This window comes from Meles meles, chromosome 8 (genome assembly GCF_922984935.1).
Source record: "Meles meles chromosome 8, mMelMel3.1 paternal haplotype, whole genome shotgun sequence".
Classification (NCBI taxonomy): Eukaryota; Metazoa; Chordata; class Mammalia; order Carnivora; family Mustelidae; genus Meles; species Meles meles.
In genome coordinates this window covers 73,264,232-73,290,923 of record NC_060073.1, presented here as the reverse complement: position 1 = coordinate 73,290,923, position 26,692 = coordinate 73,264,232, and the positions used below count along the sequence as shown (strand labels likewise).

General features: G+C 43.6%; 1 protein-coding gene across 2 annotated transcripts in view; it reads left to right on the top strand.

Moving 5' to 3' along the window:
* ME3 (malic enzyme 3) overlaps positions 1-26,692 on the top strand; it is a 217,150-nt gene that overhangs the window by 40,950 nt on the left and 149,508 nt on the right. The window lies entirely within an intron of this gene.

The following is a 26,692-nucleotide window of genomic DNA, read 5'->3' as shown; positions in this document are numbered from 1 at the left end:
ATTGTTTTGTAAAGAATCTTGTGATGTAGATATTCTTATCACAATTTCTGGACTGAAGAAACTGAAGTTACTTAGGTTATTTATGCCCTACCTCTTGTAAGTGGATTTGAATTCAGGTCCTAGACTTCAGGCTAGGATCAGCGGTCTTGAATAATGAGCTTTGGTCCTGCCCTACTTAGTCTGAACTGAAGTTTTATGTCATCTCAGAATATTTTTTAGATCTTGGATTATTTATTTTCTTTTTGTCATTTGGACCCTACTTGTAGATCAAGTTTCACATCTGTGCTGCAGTTTAGCACCCAAAAAAAGAAATTTTATATATGATAGAGCCAGAATGTATTTTTCTTTATCCTTTGGTTATTTTTCCTTTCCTACTCACATAGCTTGTGGTTAAATTATTTTCCTTAGACTTTCATACTAAAATAATTTGTCTTTGGGTAGAAGCCAAGCACAGACCATTTTCAATTCTCTACAAGATTGTTTTTCTAAGCAGTTCAAATGAAAGAAATTCCCATGTCTCACAATGGGCATTTGTAAGTTGGTTATTTTGGGCAATCAGTGCTAGAATGTAGTCTCATTTCAAAACCTTGCATCTTCTCACTACACCTACCCTTAGGAAACGACCCAATAGCTACATAGAAAACAAGAGCAATGACCTAAAAGCCCACACCAGTTACTGTTTCCAGATTCACATAACAGTTTCCTTCATGTTGAGTTTGAAATTTTAATGAGGCTTTTTAATTTTCCACTTTTTACATAGCTATGCATAAAAATTTCTTCTTACCTTAGAGGGAACTAAGAATTGGAATGAAGAACCCTCAAACTAATCAAAATAATCCATCCCATGGTTTAGACTTATCAAGCACTTACCTCGTACCAGGAATAATGCTAAGTGATTTATCTACCTTATTATAGTTAAGACCTACAACCTTCTGTGGTAGATGAACCAACACTCAAAGAAATAATTTGTCCAAGGTCACTCAGCTGTAACCAATGCCAGATTCGGGACTCAAAACCAAATCAGGTTGGCTCCAGAACGTTTCTCTTCATCTCCTTAAACAAACAAACAAACAAAGATAGTTATTTTGAAATATTTTAGATATACAAAAAAGTTACAAAAAAAATACAGAGAGTTCATGTATACCCTTTACCCAGGTTGGCACATACATTTCCAGAATCATTTGTTAAAAATAAAAAGCGGATGTTGGTACATTGCTATTAACTAAACTCCAGATTGTATTTGGATTTCATCAGTTTTTCCACTAAGACCCTTTTTCTTTTTTTTTTTTTAATTAACATATTCTGTATTATTTGCCCCGGGGGTAGAGGTCTGCAAATCATCAGACTTACACATTTCACAGCACTCACCATAGCACATACCCTCCCCAGTGTCCATCACCTAGCCACCCTATCCCTTCCCATTCCCCCCAGCAATGCTTAGGTTTTTTTTGTGTGTGTGTGAGATTAAGAGTCTGTTATGGTTTAGGGGCGCCTGGGTGGCTCAGTGGTTTAAGCCGCTGCCTTCGGCTCGGGTCATGATCTCAGAGTCCTGGGATCGAGTCCCACATCGGGCTCTCTGCTCGGCAGGGAGCCTGCTTCCCTCTCACTCTCTCTGACTGCCTCTCTACCTACTTATGATCTCTCTCTGTCAAATAAATAATAAATAAAAAATCTAAAAAAAAAAAAAAGGGTCTGTTATGGTTTATCTCCCTCCCAATCGCATCTTGTTTCATTTTTTCCTTCCCTAACCCCACAAGCCTCCACCCTGCCTCTCAAAATCCTCTTATCAGGGAGATCATATGATAATTGTCTTTCTCCAATTGACTTATTTGGCTAAGCATAATACCCTCTAGTTCCATCCACATCATCGCAAATGGCAAGATTTCATTTCTTTTGATGGCCGCATAGTATTCCATTGTGTATATATACCACATCTTCTTTATCCATTCATCTGTTGATGGACATCTATGTTCTTTCCATAGTTTGGCTATTGTGGACATTGCTGCTATACACATTTGGGTTCACGTGCCCCTTTGGATCACTACGTTTGTATCTTTAGGGTAAATACCCAGTAGTGCAATTGCTGGGTCGTAGGGTAGTTCTATTTTCAACTTTTTGAGGGACCTCCGTACTGTTTTCCAGAATGGCTAAACCAGCTTGCATTCCCAGCAACGGCACAGGAGAGTTCCCCTTTCTCCACATCCTCACCAATATCTGTTGTTTCCTGACTTGTTAATTTTAGCCATTCTGACTGGTGTGAGGTGGTATCTCATTGTGGTTTTGATATGTATTTCCCTGATGCCGAGTGACGTGGAGCACTTTTTCATGTGTCTGTTGGCCATCTGGATGTCCTCTTTGCAGAAATGTATGTTCATGACCTTTGCCCATTTCTTGATTGGATTATTTGTTCTTTGGGTGTTGAGTTTGGTAAGTTCTTTATAGATTTTGGATACTAACCCTTTATCTGATATGTCATTTATGAGTATCTTCTCCCATTCTGTCAGTTGTCTTTTGGGTTTATTAACTGTTTCCTTTGCTTTGCAAAAGCTTTTGATCTTGATGAAGTCCCAGTCGTTCATTTTTGCCCTTGCTTCCCTTGCCTTTGGTGATGTTTCTAGGAAGAAGTTGCTCTGGCTGAAGTGGAAGAGGTTGCTGCCTGTGTTTTCCTCAAGGATTTTAATGGATTCCTGTCGCACGTTGAGGTCTTTCATCCATTTTGAGTCTGTTTTATGTGTGGTATAAGGAAATGGTCCAGTTTTATTCTTCTGCATATGGCTGTCCAATTTTGCCAAAACCATTTGTTGAAGAAACTGTCTTTTTTCCATTGGACATTCTTTCCTGTTTTGTCGAAGATTAGTTGACCATAGAGTTGAGGGTCTATTTCTGGGCTCTCTACTCTGTTCCATTGATCTTTGTGTCTGTTTTTGTGCCAGTACCATACTTAAGACCCTCTTTCCATTCCAAGGTCCAATCCCAGGGAACCACATTTCATTGTGTTGCCATGTCCCCCTAATCTGTCTGCTCTAGATACTTTCTCAGTCTTTGCTTTTACGATCTTGGCAATCATGAAAAATACTAACTAGTCAGTTATCCTATAGAATTACCCCCATCTCCCAAACTGGGTTTGTTTAATGTTTTCTCATGATTAGACTGGGGTCATGAGTTTTTTGAAAGAATATCACAGAGGTAGAATCCTTGTTCTTAAACATTTCCTGATCCTGTGTCACTTTCAGTCGTGCCTGGGCTATAGATTGGCAGAATAATTCTGTCTGCTGTTCTGCCTGAGAAGCAACTACAACTGTAGTGTGGTTTGGAAAAACACAAAAAGGCAGAGGTTCGTTTAAGTTTGTAACATAATGAGAAATCACTGACTTATTTCCATATTGCCAGTTGACAGCTTGTGGAGAAATTCCTAATGAATTCCTAATGTTCAAGTGAAGAGAAGTTCCAATGTTTTTGTGTTGGAAATCCTTCCAAGAGAAGTACACTTAAATATGGCAAACATTCTATTAAAAAAAAAAAGTTTCTTTAATGCTGCTTACGATAATACAATGTTCAAAAAATAACATAAATACCTGACAACAGAAGAATATTTACATAAATTGTAGCATATCCCCATGATGGTATAACACACAACAATTTATACACATACATACATTTTAAAATGATGTTTATAAAACGTAAATATTAGTATAGATAATATATAGTGGAAAAAGCTAGATACAATATTGTATATTTATCACTGTCACAGCTAATGATGTATGCATTGTCCAAAAATGACTACATGATAAAAGGCAAAAATGTTAGCAGTGGTTGGTGGATGGTAGGATTATGAGTAAGTTTTATTCTACTTTTCAATACATTCCGTGCAATTAGGATGTTTACGTTTTCCTTTGTTAAAAAAAACTATCATCTATCTATCTATATGTATATTTATATATATATATTTACCCCCAGATCAAGGAAGAATCCTTGAGAGCAAGACAGATGAACTAAGCCTCATTCTCTCTTTAACCCCACAGCAGACCCAGGTCAGAAGCTAACATTCTTGGGGTGGGGGGGTGGGGAAGAGGAAGGAGGTGCTCTGCCACCACCCACCTCACACCACCATCAGCAACCCCCCCCCCCGCCCCACCCAGCACTCGCATACCTTGACAGCCCTCCAGAGGCACAGTGCTTCCCTGTAGCCTCTTGACTGTAGACTGAGACTGAGGGGAACACTCCCTAGCTCTGTGATCTCGAATCAAGAGATAAAGAAGTGGCCAAGGGGTGTCCCACAGCTTGGATTTGAACCTTGGCAGATAATGTTACCTTTGTGCCTCTGTTTCATTATCTATAAAATGGGAATGATAACAGTATCTACCTTGTGAGTTTTGGGAGAGGACAAAGTAAGTTATACCTATGAAGTGCTTAGAATAGTGACATGGGACGTCTGGCTGGCTCAGTCCGTAGAGCATGTGATTCTTCATCTTGGGGTCATGAGTTAAGCTGCACATTGGGTGTAGAGATTACTTTAAAATTTTTTATTAAATTAAAAAAGGGGCACCTGGGTGGTTTAGTCTGTTGAGCATCTGCCTTTGGGTCAGTTCATGGTCTCAGGGTCCTGGGATTGAATCCCACACCAGACTCCTTGCTCAGCAGGGAGTCTGCTTCTCCCTCTGCCTGCCACATTCTCTGCTTGTGCTCACTCTCTCTCTCTGACAAATAAATAAATAAAATCTGTTTTAAAAAATTAGGGAAAAAAAAAAAAGAAGAACTGTGCATGGCACATAGTAAGTACCCAATGAATGGTCTTTAATATAATGGCTTGTGATGGAACCGTTAATTCTTATTCACCAGGAATCTGAGAATGCTCTACTAATTGATTTCTTGGGCAACCTCCAACTCTGAAACGCAGTGATTCCATTTATCCAGAGGCTGTATCTTCTGAAACTGTGACTCTGAAAAATATAGGCAGGGTCTAAATGTGACCAGAAGCTCACTAACATCTATTCACTTGGAAGAAGGGTGTTAAATTCCAGCTTAGATTTCTGAAAGTCAGAAAAACATGTCCCAAAAGGACCTCCAGCTGAAGGCTCTTGGTTTTTCAAGCTGGATCACATAAAAAAAAAAAAAGAATGTGGATCTGCCAGAGCGGATGTGTTCTTACAGCCCCAAATCCTAAAAGTTCTCTTGTGGCCGCATGTGACATGATTTAACATTTCAAACATTATATGAAGAAGAAGCTTATTAATTTATTTAAAGTGGTGAATGCTATAGAACTTTAGCACCAAACACTTAATATTTAATAAAATATTAAGAATAATGCCAGGATAAAAGAAACAGCTTGACTTGTTCTAGGCTAGGGAATACAGTGAAGCTATTAAAATGCTTAATTTCCAGAGCCCTTAATTCAGGGTTGGCAAGCGAAGTGAATGTTTGGGTTAGAGGACCTAGCTTTTAGAGACCATGAAATAACTCCTTAGACACCTCATTGGTGACTGTTGCCAAGATGCTGTGAAGACAAAGAATTGAGGTCCAAGGTAAGAGAATCACCTTGGGGATTGGGCGACTCGGGTTCCCCAGGGAAAGTTGTTCTCACCTTGGGGAGCCCTTCATGTCCAGCCTGGCTCCCTGCGTGTCCAGACAGAAAGGAAAACAGGTCTCCAGTCTGCTCATGTGGCGATAAAGGGGTCTTGGACTCACGGCAATGTCATAATCCAGCCTGTGTGTTTTGGATCTAAATTAATCCCAAATCAGGCCTGTTCGAGAGAGGATGTTTGAACCTAGTTGAGATGAGTTTGCAACTTCTACATGAATAGTAGAAATAATATTTTCAAAGCACTTTACAACCTCAAGTGCTGTAAGTCTTCAGGGCTAGACACATCTGGGTTTGAATCCCAGATCCACAGTTTATGAGCTGTAAGACTGGGGCAAATTACTTCAGTTCTGTGTTGCGCAGTTCCTTCTCGGAGGTGCTGAGAAGTTGAGACGAGATTCTGTTTCAAAGTCCCAAGTGCAGAGCTAGGCACATAGTGAACACCCAGCGGTCACAACAACTGTCCCCTAAAGGGTCATCTTTTCGGTGATGGTTGCGGCCCTTCTTTTGCAGAGGAGAAAACTGAGGCAGGAGAAGTTGAGTAGTTGTCTAAAATCAGACACGTAGAAGCAGAGCCAACATTCACGGCCCCACCTTCAGACTTAACCTCTAGGTCTTCCCATTGCATGACAAGGCAATGCCTTCCTTTGACTGCAGCGCCAACCAGAGACTCGTTTCTATCCATCAAACAAGCTACTTCTCTTTGTGCTCTTGGGAAACCAGTTTTTTGCCCCCAGAGACTCTGGCAGAGTGGCCAGTTATGCTGTCCCAGATTTTCTGATCCAGAACCCAGGCAGCTGAACATCCGGTGAGAACAGGTGAGCAGGGTTGGGGGTAGTCCCCACAGGTACAGGTGGTGGAGAGGTGGATGGAGGCAGGGAGCAGTGGCGGCATGGGGCATGAAGAGTCTACAGTCCAAGTTCAGGACAGTGTCATCTGGCCTGGGGTGATATCTGGACTTGGGGGCTGTCCCAACCCAGAGCCACAGCTGCCTTAAAACTGGACTACCTGAGGTCTTCCATTGTGCCCTGGCCTGTCTGGCCAATGGTTGGTTCAGTTGTGGTCAGTGAAGCACTTAGCCCCTGTTGTTAGCTAGTCACTGTCTGGGTTTTGAGTTGCAGTTGAATCCCCATCATCTCTTCCTGCAGTCAAAAGCAGACAGCCAGTCATTATTCATGCCTGTCAACGCAGACTCCTGCATCCCAGCCAATCTGCTTTTGGGTGGCAGATAAGCACCCTTCCTCCCCAACACACACACACACACACACACACACACACACACACACACACACGCAATTTAAGAGAGAGCTACAGGATGTCAGGGTCAAGCCAGCCACCCCTGTCCGCCCTGGACCAAGAGGTTGAAGCCTCCCAGTTCCCCAGTCTCCAGCCACAGAAAGGAGGCCAGAGAGACAGTGGAGCCACCAAGTCCAGGGGCTAAGTCCCTCAGACTGGGCCCTCCAGGGGCCTTAGAATGAAAAGTAAAAATGTCTTTCAATATGACTTCGCTGCGCTTTCCACTTTTGTGCACGGCATCCCTTGCCTGGCGTACCCTCTGATTCCCACATTTGTCAGTCCAATGGAAATGCCCCTTTTGGGGGCCCCTGGTTAGTGCAGATGGTTAAGCATCTGACTCTTGGTTTCAGTTCAGGTCACGATCATGATCTCAGGTGTAAGACTGAGCCTTGGCTTGTATCCAGCCCCGGGTCAGGCTCCATGCTTAGCATGGAGTCTGCTCAAGACTCCCTCTCTCCCTCTCCACCTCCCCTCTTCTGTCTCTCTCAAATAAATAAATAAATAAATATTAAAATATATAAATAAATACCCTTTTCTCCACACAATATCAGGAATAGTGTTTCTTTACCTCGAGCCTATTTAATATTTAGGTATTTAGTTTCTGCCTGTTGGAAATTTTTTTATTGTGAGATATTTCATACATAGAAAAAGTATAAATATAAGGAATGTGTGTCAGTCATTACATGAAACATTGTAAATACAATTTGATGTCCTCTCTAATTCCCTCCTGGATCATAGCCCTCTCCCTTTTGCCACCCTAAGTTAATCACCATCCTAATTTTGGTATTTAATAATTCCCATGCATGTTTTAATGCTTTTAATACATGTGGATGTATTCTTTTTTTTAATATTTTTTTAAAGATTTTATTTATTTATCTGACAGACAGAGATCACAAGTAGGCAGAGAGGCAGGCAGAGAGAGAGGGGGGAAGCAGGCTCCCTGCTGAGCAGAGAGCCTGATGCGGGACTCGATCCCAGGACCCTGGGATCATGACCTGAGCCGAAGGCAGAGGCTTTAACCCACTGAGCCACCCAGGCGCCCCTACATGTGGATGTATTCTTAAATTATCATCTTTTTGCATATCTTTGAACACCTTAGCAATTATGTCAAAGTAGGTATTCTTCAACTTCCTCGTGTCTAAGAGGGTTTTACTGATAATATCTACCTTTCCAAGGTTTGTTGTGAGGACGAAATTAGTTAATACATGCAAAACACTAAAGTTCTACCTGGCACTTAAGTGTTAAATGTTAGCTATTATTATCATTATATTTTCTTCTTATTGTACTTTAAGAGTTATCCATGTAATACAGTTTCAGTCCATCTATTTTAATCACTATGTATAACATTCCATTATATCAGTAAATTGAAATATACTTCTCCTAGCTTCTGCTAAGAACTATTTAATTGTTCCCAATTTTTGCTATTAGAAACAATTTTGCAGCCAACACTCTGGTACATGTCTCCTTGTAAGTGGGCAAGTTTTTCTGGATTTCATGTAAACAAAGAATGTGAAATTGCTGGTATGTCACTTTAACATTTATTAACTTACTTCTGACTAATATACTTATACTGGACTGTGTGTGTGTGTGTGTGTGTGTGTGTGTGTGCAAATCTTGAACATTATTAGCAGACTGTAAGCTCTTAGAAGACAGCCAGTGTCTTTCAGTCTTTCTTTGATGTGTGCACCCAGTATAGAAAGCATACAGGTCTAGGTGACAGGATATAAAAATCAAATTGCATGGACTTCCTCCCAGGGGTGTCTGTGTTCTAGAAGGACACATTCAGGACACAGATAGTCAGGTTGGAGGTCATTTTAGGGAAGGCTTTCACTGAAAATTCATGACGTACCAGGCATCATATGTACATTCTCAGCCGTGCCTCTCATTAATGGCACCTCTTGTTGTTGGGTGTTCAGAACTCGTCATTCAGCTTGCAAAGTCCAGTTTCTGACGAGACAGCACTGTTCTGTTGTGTTTAAAAGCACATATCAGAGTTCAAGTCCTAACATCAGCTCATAGGAAATGCATTGCTCTTGTAGAAAGGATTTAATTCCCGTAAACGGTGCTAATACTAGTATCTATCTAAAGCTTGTGACGATTACATAAGAAAATGCAAGTAAGGTTTTTAGCACAGTGCCTAGCACATAAAAAGTGCTCAGCAGTTGGTAGCTCTTAACGCTGGTCATGTTGATTACGTCATCCATTCACCAGAAGATGCATGCCTTTTTAGGAGTTTGCACAGCTAGGAGGCCTTAGGAACTTTTGTTTTCTTCATTGCGCTGTCAGCCATCAGCCTGTTACCTGATTTGAAACGTTAGGATACGAATGTATATACATTCACAATGTATTCGATCCCAGCCTTGCTTTATTTGGAGAATGGAGAAGTTTTGTTTTGTTCTCTGATTTTTCGTTCAACCAACAGATTTGGCTCTAATTCACAGAAAAAAAAATGATAACTTCTTGTATGTCTCTTGATTCCCTTTGGACACTGGGGCAGCCTTCCAGGCCCAGGAGGGCTGCACACTTGAACCTCTAGAGGGAGCTTACGGGGTATTTGAGTCCATCGCTTTGCCTCTGGGCAAAACTGCATTTAAACCATACCTGAAAACATCGCTATCATGAGTAGATTCTTGGAGAAAATTTCCAGGATCATTTTCCAAACTAGATTCAAACAGTGCCCAGCCCGCTTCCATCACACGTGCACTTAATTTTACTGGAATTAGGTTTCCTTTCAGAGTGGTCTCCAGCTCCCCACAGTGGCCCCTCCTAGGAATTTTCCTAAATTAAGCAAGCGTGCCTGAACTCCTAGAGACTCATGTCTTATCTTTTGGCTGCCTCTTTGTCCCTTTTCTAGAAGCAGGCATAGCATTTCACAAGTAATGAGCAGCTGCTAAACTTAACTTGCTAGATTTATCCCAGAATGTATGGAGCTTTTCCTGTCTCCAAGAAATACCTCCTGTTATTTTTGTTTTTTGTTTTCTTCATTTGTAACCTTATACTTAAAGGAGTGTACTGCTCATGCTTAAATTAATCAGCTCTGGGGTAAAATGTATTTCTGTTCCCCTAAACAAAGCCTGGTTACGAGCACTTGGAAAATAACGTAATGGGAACATTTGGCTTATGGGGCCGTCAAGGCATGATCTTCTTGCCTATGGGCCTGAAAGAATGATTCTGGAACCCCAGTCTCTTTCTGAAGGAGAGAAAGTAGAGGAGTGCCCTCCTCCAGTATCCAAAGGGCCATCGGGCAGAATGGAAAGTAGACTTACTCTGCATCTCAGAAGGCCCACCAAGGGTATACAGGTAACGTTGAGTAGGAGGTCAGCTTCTGCTCAATGTAAAGAAAAACTTTCTAAAAACCACTGACTGCTCCATCTCTGGAAGTGTTTGATTGGAAGTTGAAGAAACATCTAGCAACGTCACGAGGGAGTGAGGAGGACCCTTAGATCCCTTCCAACTCTGCAATTCTGTGACTCTCTTATGGGAAGAGCCTGCTTCCCTATTTGCCTCTTGATGGTGATATTAACTTAATTCTTTGGGGTATTTTTCCCCTGTAGTGAAAAAACTGTGTCTCTTAAGTCGTTGGTGTTACACAGTCATTGCATTATATATATTAGTATAATTGGTGTTAATGGAACCAGAGAGGACAGAATGGCAGTGTGTGTGTGGTGGGAAAGGGAGAGAGGACAGGTGAGGGAAGGCCTCACAGTCCTGATGACACTGAAAGATGAGAGGAATTAGGGAAGGCTGGGGTCTCCAAGGCAAAGTTATGAGAAGATGAAAGATCTTGGTTTATTCGAGGCATGAGGCATTTTCTGGAATGGTTTGACTTAGTGCCATCAGGGTAAGGGGAGAAGTAAAAGTTAAAAAGGAGGTATGATATTCAGAATATTTAATGACCTGTATGGTTGGGATCTAAACCAGTCAAAACAGTGGCTAGCTATGTCTCAGTGCTATTGGAATACCAGATAAATATCAGCCCAGTCAATAAGTCTGCAAAGTAATTTTTGACCAGAATATCCCAGACAAGGAGTGGCACAATTTAGAATGATCGCTCTGAGAGGAGAATGGATTGCTCAATTTCTTAAGGGCTGTGAGTTTAAGTTGACTAGAATTTATTCAGCAAACTTCAAGAAGCAACACTGCATTGAGCCATAAACCCAGCCATGGAAAATAAACCTATCCCTCAGCCCACAACAACAACGATAACAACAAAACCCACAACGTGCCAAAATGAAAATCAAGCTGTTGGTTTACAAGAAATGTAACCCTGTCTCCTTCAGTTGTTCTCGGTGCCAGACTGGTTTTCAGGCGATGCCTGGTTTGGCATGGATTCCCAACGAATTTGCTCAAAACTGCAACCTCACATGTTTACACTTCTTTCTCCTGGTGACACATGGATTAGAAAAAGAAATAGGGGTGATTAAGACAGGAGGGGCAAGCAGCAGATAATCCGAAGCCAGATAAATGACCTCCATATCAAAACCAGTCAACCGACCAAAGTCTCCACACCACTCCACTGAAATTCCTCCACTTTTCTGTATGGGGAGAGTCATCAGCACTGTGAACTACCAGTCAGTTCCCAGTGGGCACTGGTGTATTTTTTCTGTCATCCGTGAGTAAGAACACGAGGCCTGAGCAGCATCTGGTGAGCATCAGTTACTGAGCTTGTCAGGGCTATTCTGAGGTATGGGCAAGCTCAGGGGCCACAGGAGGAAGCCTGCGTAAAGGAATGTGAGAATGCTGATGGGGACCTGAAAATAGCTTCACCAAAGGCGGACCACCGATCGATTCTTTAGGGTCAAGGCCAGGTTTCCAATTGAGTGGCATTTGTGTGTGTAGCTCAAAGTGGCCAGAAACACCCCTTTCTCTTGCTGACCACAAGCAGAAACTTAGGAAGGCCTGTCCCTGAGAGATTTCCACCAACTCCAGCTCCACCGGGTGTGTCAAAGGCTCAGGAGGGAAGTGATGTACTTGGAGCCAAGCACGTGGTCATGGGCAGGGGAACTCCTGAGCCTCGGTCTCCTCAACCATAAAGTCAATCCTCAGTCTTCTCAGGGGATTGCTGCGGCCTTCTCATAAGATAAGATACAGCAATGAATAGATTGCTTGCTGTTGTGTAAGTGTCATATGATATGGTTGTTATTGTTCTTCTCAGATGAGCTCAGATAGCTGTGAGGATGGGGGGCGGGGAGGTGGAGGCTTCTCCCGGCCACAACTTGCAGCCACAGACTCCCAAATCCTTCTCTGGGACGGACACACAAAGGCTCTGGAAGCTCTTAGAAGGTTGGAGTAGAGAACTAGTACATTGTTTCTGGGCGAGTAAGTTAGGGCCCTCTCCTCAGGAAGGAGAAAAGCATTGAAAGTGTCCTGGAGGAAGAGACTTGAAGTGAAAAACTTTTAGCTTTGGAGTCAGACTGTCTGGGTTGGAAGCCTAGCCAGCTCCTCCCTCTCTGGCTCTATGACTCAGGGAAGCTGCTTGTCCATTCCATCTGTAAAAGCAGGCGTGATTTTTATAAATCTGTTTTTAAAGGGTTGTTACAACAATTTCAAATAATGTAGCTCAGGGGCATCTGGGTGGCACAGTTGGTTGAGTGTCTGACTCTTGATTTCGGCTCTTGTCATGATCTCAGGGTCATGAGATTGAGCCCCATGTTGGGCTCTGTGTGCAAGGGGAGTCTGCTTGAGATTCTCTCCCTCTCCATCTATCCCTTCCCCTCCATCCGCACTTTCTCTCTCTAAAATAAATAAATAGTTGTAAAAAATAATAATGTAGTCTAATAGAGCCGAAAATAGTAAATATCAGTGAATAATGACTTGTTAAGTACCAATGATTTCAATATACAGCTGGCCCTAGAAGGAATGAGGTGGTGGTTAGGGGCACCAACCCCTAATGATGGTTACATAATTAACTTGACACAGGGTGTACATATAAGGAATCATTCTGCTGTATACTTTAAATATATTACTGTTTTATTTGTCAGTTATACCTCAGTAAAGCTAAAAGTAAGTACTTGTTCGCAGAGGAAATGCCGGGTCCTAGACGGAAAGGGACTCAGAGCTCCCCTGAATCACAGATGAGAAGGCTGAGAACCAGAGAGCGTGGCTCCGGGTCACACAGCTATTGGGGGCAGAGTTGCACCATCCACACTAGCCTTCCAGGCCAAAGTGATCTCCTGTCCCTCAAGCCTCTGAGATGGAGGCCCTCCCAGGATGCACGCCTGCTTACAGGTGTCAGAGCCCATGACTCGGAAGCACCTCCAGCCTTCTGAGTGCTGGTGGAACAGCATGTCCAGGTGCTCTGAAGAGTTGTGGAGGGCGGTGTAGACCAGAAACCAGATTGGCACAGCCCGGCCCGGGGCCCGGGGCAACAGAGCGACAGAGTCAGAGGAGAGGCTGAAGAAGAGTCACATCACCAAGTCTTTCTTTGAAGACAGGGAGCCACTGTAGGGCTCTAGAGGACAGAGTAACCTAGTCAGACCTGTGTTTTAGAAAACACTCCAGGAGTGCTGTGTGGACATGATCCCACCTGGTTTGCCCAGGACGACATCGGCACAGTGGGTCAAGTTTATGGAGTGCCTGTGTGTGTGTGTGTGTGTGTGTGTGTGTGTGTGTTGGGGTGGGCAGAGGGATCCCACAGAGCTCTCGAATTCCTGGTGCAGATTCTCATTTTTCTCATCTTATCCTCACAACAGCCCTGGGAGGGAAGCAAAGCAGTTAGTACCTAGTCCTGCAGATGAGGAAAACCAAGGTGCAGAAGTGAAGCACCTGCCTGACCTCGAGCCAAGAAGCTGGCTCTCATTCTAGTACCTTACACCACACTGGGTTGTGTAGGTTGTAACCATGTCCACAGTAAAAGTCTTTTGCTCCAAAGTAAATTAAAATATCTTGAGGACAAGAGGCATAGTAGATGCTTAGTAAACACTTACTGATTTTTTTCTATTACACACTACAAAGTTTAGTAAAAAATTTCAATAACAAATTTTGACAAATGCAGTTTTCCATAGCAAACATCTATAGCGTCAAGGGCATAACAGTATTTATAAATATTGAAACAAACTTTTTACTATCCTAGGAGGTCTGTTTGAGTAAGAGACTTAGAAACTCAGCTTTAAGGTAACAAAATCATCTACAGAATGAGAGAAAATGTTTGCAAGTCATATATCTAGAATCCAGAATATGTAAAGAACTCTTATAACAAAGAAAAGATAAACTTTAAAATGAGCAAAGTTACTTAAATAGACATTTCTTCAAAGAAGATGTACAAATGGACAATGGCCCAGGAAAAGATACTCCGAATCATTAATCATTAGAGAAACATGTATCAAAATCACAGTGAGATGCCATTTCACATCCACCAAGATGGCGATACTAAAAAAACAAAAAACAAAAAACACTGGGAAATACCAAGTGTTGATTAAGATGTGAAGAAACTGGAACCTTTGTACATCGCTGGTGAGAATGTTAAATGACTCAGCCACTGTGGAATTTGCTGTGGAATCTGATTCAGCCACTATGGAATTTGTTGTGGGGGTTCCTATAAAAGTTAAACATAGAATTACCATATGACCCAGTAAGAGTGGATACCCGAAAGAGTGGAAAACAGACACTCCAACAAATGCATGTGTAAGAGTATCCCTAGCAGCACTCTTCACAGCAGCTGAAGGGTTGAAAGAGCACAGATGTCCACGGGTAGACGAATGGATAAGCATATTTGCTTATCAGGAGTACAGGAGTGCACCTGTACAGTGGAGATGAGCCAGCCATGACAGGGGATGAAGCACTGGCACGGGTTACAAGAGGGACGAACCTCGGAAACACGCTCAAGTGAAAGAAGACAGACCCAAAGGGTCACTGATGATATGATTCCATTTAGATGAAGTATCTAGAATAAATATATCAAAATAGCAAGATCTATAGAGACAGGAAGTAGCTGCGTGCTTGCTTAGGTCTAGGGGATGGAGGAATGGGAGTACAGAGAGCATCTGCTGAATGGCGAGGGTGTTTTTTTTTTCTTTTTGAGATGATGAAAATAATTTAAAACTACATAAAGTTGTTGGTTGTACAACTCGTGAATGTACTAAATGCATATTTACTTATTTATTCTTAAAGATTTTATTTATTTGTTTGAGAGAGAGAGCATGAGCAGGGTGGGGTGGGGGAAGGAAAGAAACAGACTCCCCACTGAGCAGGGAGCCCTATGCTGGGCTCGATCCCAGGACCCCGGGATCACGACCTGAGCTGAAGGCAACACTAAACTGACTGAGCCACCCAGATGCCCCCTAAATGCATTTTTAAATGGTTAATTTATAAGGACACCTGAGTAGCTTAGTCAGTTAAGTGTCCAACTCTTGATTTCGGCTCAGGTCTTGATCTCAGGGCTGCGTGTTCAAGTCCCGCTTTGGGCTTTGCTGGGCATGGAAACTACTTTTAAAAAATATATATGTATATATACAAATATCTGTATCTATATCTACACACACACATATTTAAATTACAGTTATAGGTATAGTAATATTCAATAGTAATTTTCTTAAATATCTATTAAAATGTCATTTCTAATCTAGTGGTTTTTCCTTATTTTTTTTTTAAGAGTTCAGCTTTTTATTGAACAAGTTAAAGAAGAGGTTTAACCGGAAAAACCAAAGCCCATGTCTTCATCAGACTCCTCTGATTCTTCTTTGTTTCCATCTTGTTCTTCTCAGCTGGGCTGCCCAGGCTGCGGGGGGGAGGGAGGGGCAGGACCAGTTGCTGGGGCAGGTCCACCAAACCCTACATTGCAGATCCGGCTCCTGATGTTGACATTGGCCAGGGCCTTTGCAAACAAGCCTGGCCCGAAAGGTTCAACACTTATACCCACTGCTTTAATGAGGGCATTGATCTTATCTTCCGTGACTATCACCTCATCATGGAGCAGGCTGAGGGCCACTTAGATGCAGGTGAGCTCCGAGAAGGGTGGGCAAGTGCTAAGCGGGTGCGGCTGGGCACAGTGTAGTCACAGGATGGAGTAAGGGCCTCACCCCAGCGTGGCCTTAACTTCCTCTAACATATAGCATTTTTTACTCAAGGGTTAACTGTTTCCCAGATGACTTACAGAAACTGTACCACAGTTTCCTCATCTGTCAAATGAGAATCATAATTGCACCTGCCTCAGCTAGTTGTTGAGAGGACTAAATGAGTCAAGAGATGTAAGTCTGGGGGCGCCTGGGTGGCTCAGTGAGTTAAACCTCTGCTTTCGGCTCGGGTCATGATCTCAGGGTCCTGGGGGTGAGCCCCACATCGGGTTCCCTGCTCAATGGGGAGCCTGCTTCCCTCCCATCTCTGCCTGCTGATCTGCCTACTGTGACCTCTCTCTCTGTGTCAAATAAATAAATAAAATAAAATAAAAAAGAGATGTAAGTCTATACCTATGTAAGTCTGCTTACAGCCACATTAATCTATTTACATGATGTAATTTAAATATATTTGTATATGTTTACATTTATGTCATATAGAAATTCCCTTTTATCCAGTTCGCAACTGCTTCTCAACAAAACAAGAAGTTATAATGTGCAGAGAACATTGGTTTTATGAGGGGACCCTCTTGGCTCCTTCTTTCGTCTAGGAGATGGCCCCTTTGGAGCCAGGTGTGCTCTCTTGCTTCAAGGCATTTCCCAGGTAGACATTAAGTCCTCATGTGAGAAGGTCATGCTGTGTCCACTGGTACTTCACAGAGGTGGATGGGTGGACAAGGAGCCACAAAGCCTGTTCTCAGTAGGTGTCTAGTGGGCTTCCTCCTCCCCAGCAACAAGAAGTATGTGGCTCCACTTCCCTTCACAGTTCTTCGACCAGAAATATCCATGGCCCCTGTCCAGCTGCAAGGAAGCCTAGATTTGTGGACATACATGGCCTCTTTGGTCAGCTGCTGTCTCTGCCACACTGGTTTGGAAGAAGTTCACTACTGGTTTTGACCTGACCTTGTAAACATGTTCCTTGGGACTGAATTCTCATTTCTAGTTCGGGGTCCCAGTACTAGGACCCCTGTGGTCACATCCCTTGATACCATACCTCAGGTCTTCTGAATTCGAGTCCTTATTCCTGAAAGGCCATTCATGAGTCTGGGTCCCTGCCACTCATCTAATCTGCTTATACATTTCTGGGTATTATCTGATGTTGAATTCCCAGCTCTCCACATACCATCTATCCACCTGAGCTTCTACCTTATGCTGGACCTGTCAGTCACACTCTCCCTGACTGCCTGTTGCCAGAGCCTTTCCTCTGTTTCCTGTTGCACCTCACTATGGCTATTATCCACAGACCGATCCACTCTGGTTTGACCCACCGCCTCATCATCCAAGACCTGGTTCTCACAGGGGAGATGGAAAGCATAACAAAAAAAAGGAGAGAACGTACAGAAAAGAGAGGCATGGTGACATCACGAATGAACATTACATGTAGAATGTGGTTCAAGTCTACACTCGACCACTTACCATGTCCATGACCTTAGCCAAGTCCGGAACCTTTCTAAAATTGGTTTCCTCTGTTACAACATGAGTGAGGTAGACCAGATTATTGTTAAGGTCCCTTCTGGCCAATATTTTATGATTCTACATGTAGTTAAGAAACCTCCTGAAAGTTTCTTGGACTCTTCTGAGAGGAAGGAAGGAGGCTGGAACATCCACACTGACTGGAGGTGTTACGGGCTGAATTCTGAGTGGAAACTACTTAGGAGTATCCAGTCCTTCTGGTTAAACATTTTCCTGGACTTGACTGAGGAAAACCCAAAAACTGTGCCTTCAAAAATGGAGAAGGGGGAGAGTTGGCTTTAAATATATTTCATCTGACTATGATGAAAGTATTAAAATGGCACAAGTAGGAAATTTATAGGGCACTTTACATTCTGCTCATTTTTGGACTAGTTAGAAAAGCTGAAATTCAGTGTGTTCTCAAATTAGCTGAAGAAACCCCTTGTCAAAGACCCCTCAATCCATCTGGTTATCATTACTAAAGCATTATGGGGTGTGTGTGCTTTCCATAGGAAAAAAATGAATAATCCCTTCAAATATGTAATTTTATAGGTCTTGAAATCTGAAGGCAACCATTAAGGGAGCTATCAAAGCAGCCTGAGGCACAGGGCAAGTTGTCAGGGGAAAAATATAAGAGAATTTTCAATAACTGAAGGTTCAACTGATTTTAATGCCAAGGCCGAGGATTGTTACAGAACTTCTTAGAATTCCTAAAGACTGTTGTTCCTTGCACGAAGGAATCTGAACCAAAAAGATATATTCTGAATCACCTGGACCATATTAAAGTGACGGGGGCTTGAAGGGGTCAAGCCCAGGTCCCCCAGGTGTGCCTAGGAGAACCAGTGCCTTCCCCCGCAAGCACAACACAGCTGAGAGCCCCTGTTCTTCTAACTCAGGCATTTTGTTCCAAGAGCACTGTGCCCTGGGCCAGAGTTGCCTCTTAGACATCAACCCAAACAAGACAACATTTCCCTTAAGCAAAACACAGTAGAAAGAATGAGAGCCTGGAATTAGACAGATCTTGAGCCAGATGCAGACTCCCAGCCCAACCACTCATAAGCTTTGTGACCCCGGGCCAGCACAACGCCTCGTTCATAGAAGATACTCAGTAAATCCCTCCTGACCTGAACTGTGTTTCTTCATCTACCAAATGACGATGGCAGGATCCATATCATAAGCAGGTTATAATGGTTATAAGGGTCAACCATGCTCAAAGCAGTGGCAGATACATTATAACCACTATATATGTATATATGGTAAAAAGAATAGTCCGAAAGTTTCTAACAGGTATTTAAACACTCCCCAAACATTATATATAATATTTTCATTTTCTTTATTTTTTATTTTATTTTATTCACTTTTTAAAATATATTTCCATACAGGGGCGCCTGGGTGGCTCAGTGGGTTAAAGCCTCTGCTTTCAGCTCGGGTCATGATCCCAGGGTCCTGGGATCGAGCCCCACATCTGGCTCTCTGCTCAGTGGGGAGCCTGCTTCCTCCTCTCTCTCTGCCTGCCTCTCTGCCTACCTGTGATCTCTGTCTGTCAAATAAATAAATAAAATCTTTAAAAAAAAATATATATATATATATATATATATCCATACATATTATAAGACCCTCTCAAAGTCTTCAAAATCCTCCAAAGTTCTTCCTTCCAAATTCAGTGCTTTATAGTTTACCAAGTGCTTTAGTGGAAGAACTGACTTGACCCTGACCTCAGCCCTGCCCTGCAGAGATCCCCCCTGGCTTGTCCTGCCTGCTCTCCCAAAGAGATCTGGCATTTGGCTGGAGAAACTTGCTGACTCAGCTCCTAGACACGTCCAGTCCTAACAGCACACAGATTTTCCATCCTCATTCCCTACTATCATCAGGGGCTCCCTTGCAAAATATAGGAGGTGATTTCACTGTTGCCATTCCTGATTTGGGGCTGGGATTGTTTTCTCACTGGATGAAAAAAAAAATAACTTTGAAACTTGCCATTTGGATTGGTATCTAAACATCTCTTCAATCTACTTGTATTTTGTGAGTTGGTAAATGCGTGGAGGCAGAGAAGAAAGGGGAAAAGTCCTTAAAGAATGCAACACTGCCATTAATTGTAATGAAATTGTAAAAAAAAAATTTAGACCATAATCCTCAGTGCTAGTGAAAATGCAGTAGGATGGTTACTTATATACTGATTTGGCAATGTGCCTAAAAAGGCTTAAAATTGTTTGACCATTTTAGAATGTAAGTTTCATGAAGGCAGGGATATTTTGTCTGTTTTGAAATGTGTTTATTATTGCTTATTACTATTTACGGATTTAGAACATTGTCCAGCACCTAGCAAGTACTCATTACCTGTTTGCTGAATGAATGAATGAGAGTTATCAGTCTCTAAAGGCCCATAGCCATTTAATCTAAAAAACAGTCAGAAAAAGATAAGATAAATAAGATAAAAACCAGAAATGCAAACCAAGTGCATGCTCACCAAAGCATAATTTATGATAGTGAAAGGTGGGAAACAATTCTGCAAAACAGGAATTATTAGATAATCAGTTGGAGTGTTTTTCAGTTTTTTAATAATGCTTTAAAAGTTGAAGTTTTAGGATACGGGAAAATGCTTATATAATTTTAAGTGAAAAAAAAAGAACTGGAAATTTTATATAGAGTATGATCTCAACTCTGTCTGAACAAGTGTTTTTCTCAAGCATAGAAAAGATGTTGGAAGAAAACAGACCAAATGACTCGGTGTTTATCTCTTAGTGATGAGACTAGGTATAATTTTTATTTAATTTTCTTAACTTTTCATTGGATAATAAGCATATATTACTTCTAAATTTAGGGAAAGATAGATGTTACAAAATCCCTATTGAACTGAGTTGGTTGGCACTGAGGCTTGTGACTCCTCTCCCCTCTCTGCAACTTGCAGGTTGTGCGTTGATGTTCTGAGACTTTGTGTAGCTCATGTGATGTCTGTGAAACGTGTATGTGTGTTTCACAAAATATTAAGCATTAAACCAAAGGATGTGCTGATAGCTATTGATACTATTCTTACTCCCGGGGTAGCGAAGTGGCAGCTTTTGAGAATGCTATGCAGAGCATCGTGAGGTCCTTGTGGGATGGGTGGTGGAATTCCGGACATGTTGGGCATGACCTTGTCAGTTCCCAGAGGGGGACCCTGTCTGTTTTGTGTAGTATGAGTCCAGCAGATGGCTGGCTTGTTGTGCCAATTTGTCAGCGTGACGGTGAACCACAGCGCTGGTGCGCAGAGGGGAGTAATTTTCCCACATCCACAGACATCATCTCCATGCCCCTTCTCTGTTTTCTTCTCACTCATGGTTGCACTGAATCCTCGTCATAACCCTGTGCAGAGGGATCTATGTTAGCTTTTAGATGAGGAAGCGGAGGCCAGTGGAAAGGTAAACAAATTGCCCGAAGTCACATACTTAGGGACCTGGGGAGCCGGGATTCAAATATAGCTCTCTTTGACTCCTCAGTTCTGGGCTCTTTCCGCCTCACTGCCCTTTCCAGAAGAGTGACCAGGCAGTTTGTGCTGCGGGTCTTGTGGAATTTGAGGATTTCCAAGCATATTCCAGATGGTACGGTGCTAACCTTTTTTGTGGTTGCTAGCCAGAAATAAAGAAATTTCAACATCTCAAAATCTGGATAGGAATTGGGTAAAATGCTCCTTTGTGGCTGGTTTCAGGAACAATCCTTAGATAAGTGACTTATCTCAGATGTGGAGACCAAGCTAGCTAACATCCAGCAATTATCTGTGAAAACCATGCTTCCCATTGGTTACAGTGAGATGCCCTATGTTTGCCCCCTCAAGACCACAGGCCTCATACTTCCCTCCTTGGATTTAGGGAGGTCACTGCAGCTAGGGAAATGTTCCTTGACCTCTCTGATAACCTTCGTCTCCTGAAGCTGGACTCTGTTTATATCGTTCTTTCAAGTGGTATTTTTTCAACACAGCTCAGTAGTCATTGTGGGACAGTCTCCCTCCCAATGCCGAGAAAGTGGCTCTGAGCATATGATGAAAGCTGGGTTGTTGCCAGTTTTGTGAACCAACTGGGGACTCTAGAGAAAAGCCCCAGTCCACTGCTGGTAACAACCCAGTGCCATTCTTGTCACAGTGACTGAATTCTTTGGACTTACCTGCCCATCTGTGTCATGATGCTGTGACTACAAAAATAAAATCCGCCAGTGGAGAAGCTGGTCTGGCCGGAGAGGTAACAGGAGGGAACATGGCTCTAATTCCCAGGCCTTGCTTACTCTGATTGCAGGCAGACTGGGGTTCTGGGTGAGATTTTTGTTTACAGGAGGTATGTTACTTTGCTGGGGCTCGCATAACAAAATAACACAGACTGCGTGGCTTAAACAACAGAAATTAATTTTCTTACAGTTCTGAAGGTTAGAAGTCCAAGACCAAGGTGTTAGCAGGCTGGGATTCTTCTGAGGCCTCTTTCCTTGGGTCACACTTGGCTGCTTCTCCCTGTGTCTTCACACGGTCTTCCTTCTGTCTGTGTTGTCTGTGTCCTAATCTCTTCTTTAAGGACACCAGTCAGAGTGGAATAGGATCCACTGGACAAAACCAGTTTTACTGTAATTACCTCTTCTAAAAAGCCTTAGCTCCAAATGCAGTCATGTTCTGTAGAACTAGGGGTTAGGACTGTACCACATGAATTTGGGGGGTGGGAGTGGGGGGTGAGCAGGGAAGGGAAACAATTCAACCTATAAATGGAGACCTGTAGAGAATCAGAATCAGAATAGAACAGTCACTTGCCACATTCCAAACCATGAAGGCGGATGTCCGCCAACTTGTCCCAATACTGGCGTAGCTAATCAGACCCCAGGAAAGGACAAGTGTCAGGGAGACTGTGAAGACTCCAGCACAGATGCCTAAGCAATGCTGAGAAATAGAAATGGGGACTGGCCTCAGTCTCCCTGGCTTGAAACATTCAAGCCCTGCACATTTCTACCTTCCCCAAATAGCTCAGTACACAAGGAGGCAACTTACCGGCTTTCTCTCGCTCTGAAATGGACCTTGAAGCTATCTATCCCTTTTCTTCCTTTCTGTTTGCTCTGCCCTGGTACAGAGCATCTTCCTCCTTCACCTGGACAGTGGCAGGGGCCTGTCACTGCCCCCTAGCCTCCAGGCTCCACCCCTCCCCGGTCCTCCAGTCAGCTGCCAGAGGGCTCTTTAACGTGGAGACTAGATCCTCACCTGTGTGCGTGATTGCCTTCCCCATTGCTTACAGGACAGTTAGTGTTCCTTAGCAGGGCACGTGAAGACAGTGCTTCAAAACCTTTTAGGAGCTCCCTGCTGCCTCCAGAGCACTATAATTAGCTGAGCTTGCAGGCTCAGACCTGCATTTCAATTTGGTCAGACCTCCCCCCACCCCAAATCCTGCTGCCTGAGGTAACACTGCCCTTCAGCCCTGCCTGCCCCCAGTAAGATCCCCTTCCCCAGATCTCTTGTCTTCCTCCGAAAGCCTGTCCTGCTTTCCCTCTCTTGCCTCTAGTCTTGAAGAAATGTCCAAAGTCAAGGTCTAATTCAAATGTAGCTTCTCTGTGAAGCCTTCCCACTGCTCACCCCAGCCCTCAAGAAGAATCATTCTCTCCCTACTCTCTACCCCCAGAGCACTTGATACATTTCTCTGTGTGTTTAGTATCTTGAATTGTTTCCTTTTCTTAACTTTGTCTCCATCCCTGGAATGGGAGCTCCTTAAGGAAGGGACTTCTCTACTTCATCTCTATACCGCCCTGCCCCACACTGCCCCGTGCACAAAAGGCATTTTATAGGCTCTAGCTGAGTAAAGACATGAATTCAAGGAGTCTCTCCATCTCGTTGTTGTTGGTCTGTGCTGGGAGGCTGCCAGGTTGTCTGATGAAGTCCTTTTCAAACTTGAATGACGAGCTCGGCTTTGACAGCGTCCATGACCCTTCTGCCTGCGGTAGCTCTGCCGTGCTTGTGGGCCCAGCCCCCTCCCGGTGTGGGGCGGCTCTCAGGAGTGCCGTAGCCCCTCACCCCGACACCGCGCTGCGGGGTAGTGCACCTGTAAGAACTGCGCATGCGGGGACCAGACAGCAGCGGCTGCGCTGTCGGAGCTCGGGCTGAGCACAACCCACCGTAGCTACTCCGCAAGTGAGTCCCCTTACTCACATCATTGCCGCTGAGGCCTTCCAAGAATAAGATGCAGAAAAATGTTCTAGCAGTGCATGAAGAAGCTGAAGAGTTGCAAGTACTTGGTTAGTGTGGAAAATAGCAAAGCTGGAGGGGACCTAAGGGAAAAAAACAATCCAACACAAAATACTTTCCAAACACTTCTCTTTACCATAGAACCTTCTTCTTTCAAAGGAAATCTTGAGTAAGGAAGCCCAAGGAGTATTCTAAAATCTGGGTTACACTGTAGTAGAGGAAGCAAGACAGACCACTCTTCCCACGACACTCTGCTTAACACCTCTGTAGAAATTCCGAGGACCCAGCACAGTCCCTCAAGTCCACCTTGGCCTCCCCTAATCTTGTTGTCCAACCCTGAAGACCGGTATTTGTTCATTCATTCATTTATAGCCATCCGTTCTCCCTCTCTCCCACCCTCCCTCAAACATTTATTAAGGTCCTACTACAACACAAGCACTAAGGGAAAAATAAGTAAGACACAGTACCTGCCATAAGGAAACCTAAGAGTCTAAATGGGGAGTCAGACTTGTAAACAAACACTTGCAGTAAATCTGACAGATATTTTTAGAGCTCCAAGTCTTGTGGGTGACAGAGAGTTCAGCACCAAGAAAGGAGAGAGCAATTGATTCTCCAGTCAGTGTCCAAAATTAAGCCGCCGCAATAACCAGGCCAGCGAGATTTATTTCCCGCCATCTGCTGCAAAAGGAATAAAAGAGGGAGTTTTCGTGTTCAGACCTCCCAGCTCAGACGGTCCCCCCAGCAGCGTGGGTGCTGAGGGCACAGAGCAGGTCCTGGATGGTGATGGAGGTTAAGGGACTCAGGACACACAGCCACCAGCCCACAGAGAGCGGGGCTGGATCCTTGGCCCGATTCTTTGGTCCTAGGGCTCTAGGGAGTTAAGAAAGCCTTTGTGCCCAGAGATCTTAGTTTTTTAAAAAAGATTTTATTTCTTTATTGGACAGACAGAGATCACAAGTAGGCAGAGAGGCAGGCAGAGAGAGAGGAAGGGAAGCAGGCTCCCTGCTGAGCAGAGAGCCCGACTCAGGGCTCGATCCCAGGACCCTGGGATCCTGACCTGAGCCGAAGGCAGAGGCTTTAACCCACTGAGCCACCCAGGTGCCCCAGGTCTTTAAATCCCATTGTCACTCATGAGGAAACTTCAGGGAACCCAGGCTTTCTTTCACCAGAAATGAACTGAGTGCATTAGTAAAAGGCCCACCCCGACCCTTCATATTCCAGTGAATGGATGGGCCATGGAGAGGGTGGTCGCAGCTTTCCCAGACCCCATTGGAGGTTGCCATTTTTGCCCCTCACGGCCCAGGGCCTGGGACAATGCCTTACCCTGTCAGTTGATGTGTTCACTCTGTCTGCTGTAGTGAGCCAAAGGCTTTTAGAGGCTGAGATATGTGACTTGATGTGGTCATTTTTTACTGAGTCTCCTTTGACTTACAGCCTGGAGAGAACATGAATTTAGTCACCTTGCAGTGGTCTCCTCAGGCACCATCTGTGTTTGTGAGGGCCTGACATGACACCTGTTTACAGCGAGAGCCCCTAAACACTTCCAAAATAAGGAACTTGCATGCACTTGCACACAGCACGTGTTACCTCCCTCTGGGCGAAGTTAGGAAAGTGAGGGGACTTAGTGTGTATTGGGGATGCATTCTGAACGGGGCACCGAACTTGGTGCCTAGCTCCCTAGATCATTAAACAGGCAATTATTGTGGCATTATTTCTGTAATATCTCTCCCTCTGATCTGCCAGCTCCAGGAAGGCAAAGGCTGTGCTTGTCTTGTGCACTGCCATAGCCTGGCTCCTAGCACGCTGCTTGATGAGCAGGAAGGCACACAATAAATATGTTGAATGAACACGCAAATTATTTTATATGACCTCCGGATGACCTTGTGGAATTGGTATTATTAGCTCACTTACAGATTAACAGATTGAGTCTCTGAGAAGTTGAGTAACTTCCTTATGGCTCCACAGCCGTCCATAACTACAACAGCATTAACCCACGGCTTTCCAGCTGAACCCTTTCATATACGTGAACCCAGAAGTTAACAAGAAAAGAGAAGGAATCCGTCTTCCCAATGTTCTAGGAACAACTCTTGTTCTGCCTTCTTTTTAGATGAACCACAGGTTACTCTCTCATAATTATAATTTTATGTCCTACCAGGTTTCTGGTAGTGGAGGAGCATGTTTGCTAATACAAACGCCGAAGGACAGCCTTTTCCAGTCTTTCTTTCGGAATGTGATTCTGAATTTAAGAATGGAAAACATTTAGGAAAATGGAGGAAGGTGTGGACGAGAGCAGCTATGAAGGGATTTATCCCAGGGCTAAGGCTTGAGTTAAGCTTGGGATGAGTAATATTTACCAGAGAGTTGAGGCTGGACTGTCTAGGGACAGTGGGAGCCAAAGCATGGAAGGGGCAATGAGGAATGCGAAGAGACCCACCTGCCTGGAACAGAGACAATTGAAGATCATGCCTTGACCCCACTTAAAAGCTCACAGGAGCTCCCTAAGCCACAGGCCTCTCAGCTAGACTCCAAAGCCCCCTGTGACCTGAGCCTGCCTTCCCTGTGCCTGCCCAGGCCCCTGGCCTTGTCATCCCTCGCTGCTGTGCCTAGCAGACCCCTGGGGCAGACTGCAGTAGCCTTGAGCAGTATGCTTCCTGGGCCTCAGAATCATTGTGCATATGGATCCTTCAACCTGGAATGTTTCCTCTTCCTCTGCCCATCGGCCAGACTTCTGCTTCTTACCTTAGATTGTGTGTGCGTGTGTTTCCTATTTTGTTTTATTTAAATTCAATGAATTAATGTATAATGTATTATTAATTTCAGAGGTAGAGGTCTGCGATTCATCAGTCTTATATAATATGCAGTGCTCATTCTATCACGTGTCCTCCCTAATGTCCTTCACCCAGTTATCCCATCCCTTCACCACCCCCGCCCTGCCTGTCCCCTCTGGCAACTCTCAGTTTGTTTCCTATGATTAAGAGTCTCTTATGGTTTGTCTCCCATTCTGGTTTTGTCTTATTCTATTTTGTCCTCTCTTCCCCTATGATCCTCTGCCTTATACCACACATGAATGAAATTATATGATAATTGTCTTTCTCTATTTGACTTTTTTGCTTAGCATAATACCCTCCAGTTCTA